The sequence below is a fragment of the Jatropha curcas genome, chromosome 10, assembly GCF_041381405.1.
Source record: "Jatropha curcas cultivar XTBG-Jc1 chromosome 10, XTBG_Jcur_1.0, whole genome shotgun sequence".
NCBI lineage: Eukaryota > Viridiplantae > Streptophyta > Magnoliopsida > Malpighiales > Euphorbiaceae > Jatropha > Jatropha curcas.
The window spans coordinates 15,593,946-15,598,260 of record NC_143160.1 but is presented as its reverse complement, the minus strand read 5'-3'; positions in this window follow the sequence as shown (position 1 = coordinate 15,598,260).

Below are 4,315 nucleotides of genomic sequence, written 5' to 3'. Positions count from 1 at the left end.
CTGCCTGCGTGATGCGACTGCCGACGCAAGCGCAAATAGTGAAAAATAATCCTATTGCTACAGTTACGGATCAAAAGCAGTAAAAACAGAAAATTGAAGAAATTTTGTACTTACCTCGGATCGAAAGCCACGCATCTGACTCGTTTCGTACCGGACTGGAAATTCCAAACCCGACAACGGAAGGAGCTGCAATGGTCGTGTCCCGGGGGTTAGCGGGTTCCGGCTCACCGGCACCGGCTCAGCGTCAAATGTAGGAATATCAGGCAGGGCCCCGAGAACCTCCATCTCAGGAGTGTAGGCAGAAGCAGGGATTTCTGAGATTTGAGACATCTTTTTAGTCGAACAGTTCAGAGAATTTCCAATTGTTTAGGGTTTGTGAATAAGTGAAATTGAATCGACTGAGAAGGAAGCTACTTATAGTAAAACTAGCTGGGTCGAAGCCCATTCAACTGGGCCCGACAAGAGCATTGGGCCCATTATCCTTTTTGAGGCCGAGAGGCCCACACGGCCCATTTCAAAAGCTCACGACGACCTGTTCCGGCGATACGACGTTGATGTACGGCTCGTATACGGCTGCAAACTTTCATCAACTCACCGCACCGGGGTAAGGAGCATTAAATTGTCCATATTACCCTCAGGTAAATTCCCTTCTAAACACTATATCATAAAGGATATACTTGAAAATACAGGCAACAGCTTTTGTTAAGCCTTTCCTGCCAAAATTTTTGGTAAAAATTTTCCCAAAAATAATAATAATGCATTTGTAAAAAGTGAATGCTTTTGGTTCTAGGCTGGGATTCCGGACTGGGGGCAAAAGTATGACCTTCTGTCTTAATAAGAATTTCTGCTTGGGAACATGTGATGTTCCAATACTTTTCTAACAGAAAGCAAAGTCTGTTCGTACACGGACAATGCTCGTCTTTTTCTTGTGAACAATTTCTTTCAGGCCAACCGGTGATCATTTTTCGAAGCTGATAGGTCCCGCTGATTAGTGATGGTGCATTGCGAAGCTAGTCAGAACAATTTCAAAACAGTGATGATGTATTGCGAAGCTGTCTGAAATCTTCTTCCCCAGTCAATGATGTTGAGTTGCGAAGTTGACCAGGGTAAAACCGACATCTTTCGGGCCGATCAAACCGAGCCTCGAGGATGCCTTTTTCTAAACCGACTGGAGCCGACAAAGCCAACCAAACCGAGTGAGTAGGTGGCCAGATCAAAGCTCTTCAAGCCGATCAAACCGAGCTTCGAAGACTTTACCATCAAATCAACATCTTTCGAGCCGATCAAACCGAGCTTCGAGGATGCCCCCTTCAGATTCCATGGGAACCAACGAAGCCGATCAAACTGAGCTGAGAAGGTGACCAAACATTCAAAGTCCTTCAGGCCGATCAAACCGAGCCCCGAAGGTGTCTTCCAAGCCGATCAAACCGAGCTTTGAAGTCATTCACATGTTGGATGGAAACCGACGAAGCCGATCAAACTGAGCTTAGGAGGTGACCAGATGATCAATTCAGCATCTTTCCAAGCCGATCAAACCGAGCTTCGGAGATGATTGCCTGATAGAAGGCGCGTCAATGGACCACTTTAACATTAATCATTTATACAATTAATGATAAAGTGGGGGGGCAAACTGTTGACGCGTAATTTTATGCCTCCACCTGACCCGATGATGATATGAGGACAAAGGATGAGGCTTCACAATAAACCAGAGGTGTCTGAATCAAAAATCGAACCAAACCGCCCAAAGGAGCCTGACCCATGTTAGGGCTGCGTCACGCAGCTATCACCTGCGTGACGCCACTTTTTGCTGCGTCACGCAGCTCTAACGGGTCTGACACCCTTGGCGCGCGCTCGTGCAGTGGCCTGCACTGCTTGTATGGATACGCGGCAACTGTACTAAAAGTAAGTTGCGTCACGCAGGCTTACGGGTGCATTACGCAGCTCCTACCTGCGTGACACGACTGCCCTGTCGCCCTAACCATATAAATACTGCATTATACAGCAAAAACGAGACTTTTTTTAGAGACTTTGAAAACTCTTCTTATTTTCTCTCAAAAAAGACTAAGGCATTTTAGACAAAAAAAGAAAACGACTGTGGCTAGGGTTTTCCTCAAAGACTCCAGTGAGTAACCTTGAGGAAGATCAAGCTATTAGGCACATAGATTGAAAACTTAAAAAAAAAGGACATAAAAAAGAGTAAGAGAGGAAGAAAAGAAAAGAAAGGTTTTTATTGTTAAGATTGGACGTTGAATCTTTCGGGAATCGTGAAGCTTCATCCTTAGATCGACCATATCGTATGCAATCCTCAAATCTGAGGGTTAGGTAATCATCTAAACCCTTTTGTTTGCACTTTTCTTTAACTAGTTATTTATTTGTGAAAATCCCATTTTCTTAGTATTTTAGTTAGTTTGGTTTTGATTAAACCACATTTCACCCATATTTGAGTATTTCTGAATCATATTAAGTCTCTGTTAACAAGAAAGAAACGTAAAAAGGACAGTTTGAATGGTAGTTGCGGACCAGAGCAGCCGCGTCACGCAGCTACTACCTGCGTGACGCGATTGTTCATGTCCAAAAGTCTTTAATATGGATTGGACCACCTGCGTAACGCAGCTATTCGCAAACCCAGGATACTTTTGTATTTAATGTGATATTTCGGATGAATAATCAATAAAACTGAGAATATTAATAAGTCGCGAATAGTTCTGTCACGCAGCTAGGAGTTCCGTCACGCGACTGTTATTCATAGAACAGCCGCATGACGCAACTGTTCCAATTTCCAGTAGCACAATAAGAGTTGCGCCACGCGAGTGTTCTTAATAGATTACCCGCGTGACGCGACTGTTCTAAAGTTCCAGGATGAATGAAGGGAGTCGTGTCACGCGACTGTTCCTTATGGGACACCTGCGTGACGCAACTGTCTCATGATTTCAGTGTATTTTACTTATTCCACCGTAATTTCATACAATTAAACAGATTTTAATTTTAACTCAGAAAATGATCAAACATGGGCAAATTAAGATTTAATCAAATCAAATCAACTAATTATTAATGATTTTGAGGTTTTAGGATTTACTTCTTTTTTACTTATTGCTTATCATGTTATCAAATTCGGTTTGTGGCCCGCCTTTAACCATAAGGCAAGAGCGGGTCTTCTCTTTTATTTTAGTACGTGTTGTGGATAGATGGTGAATGATATATCTTATTTGTGATGAATGCAATGGATGAAATTAATTGGGACGGTTAATTACTTTTCCACATAGGAACTCGGTTCGATTCATTCGGGTTGGGTTCAAATAAATTGGCTTTCTCTAAAATAAAATCATTTTAGAAATCGTAGGTTAAAAGAGGCCGGTTTTTTTCCAGGCGTCGGCTTCCAACGGGCCGACGTACCCAATTCCCTTACCTAGAACCTCATAGGTTCGCCTTACCAGTTTTCTAAAACAAAAGGCCTTGAATAAAATGGGTTGAAATGGAGTCACTTTTGTAAAATAAAATCAAAAACGGTCCCATTGCCGAAATAATGGGTGGCGACTAAAAACAATTTATAAGACCGATTTATCGGCATCGCACATCCAAAAGGGTTTTATCACTTTTTTTTTTTAAATAAAGTATTCAAGTACACCAAATAAAGAAAAATCCACGATCTTTCTCCGGGGGGGAAAAAACACACTCACTATCGGGACAAGCCCCGGGATGATGTGGAGTCAATGGATGTGGACACGGTCACCCGAGTATCTGTTTTATCTTCTCACCTGTACACTATTCACAAACCATAGGAATGACACAGATGTAACATTATTGCCCCCACTATAGGATCTTGACGTGACTGAACAGCAGAACTAGGGAGCCGAAACTTTGTCATATTTATACTATAGTATGGACCACTGTGTGAGGGGTAACCATATGAAGATTGATTATTGACGTGCCTTAGAGGTAAAATCACAGATTTGGCTTCCTTGTTCACTGCACTATTTCATTTTGCCTATATCTCACAGCTGACTGTTGCCCTTCTTTTTCATGCAGATTTGGGTATGTGAGCATCAGGTGTTGCTTATGCCCCAGCTTTTTGGATTTGGTGTGGGGCGTAAATGAGATGACCCTGGCTGGAGGTCAAGCATGGAGGTACAATAAGAGATATACCTACAATACCTCTGACCCTTCTGTATTTAGGCAGATGCTGAACAACCTACAGTAGACCTCTATAAGTCTTTCTTTAATGAAATATCTGGTAATATCTCTTTCCTTTTTATTTTTCATTGACCATTGTTTTTGCCTCTTGCGCAGATAGAGAAGTACCTGAGGGGTCAAGTGG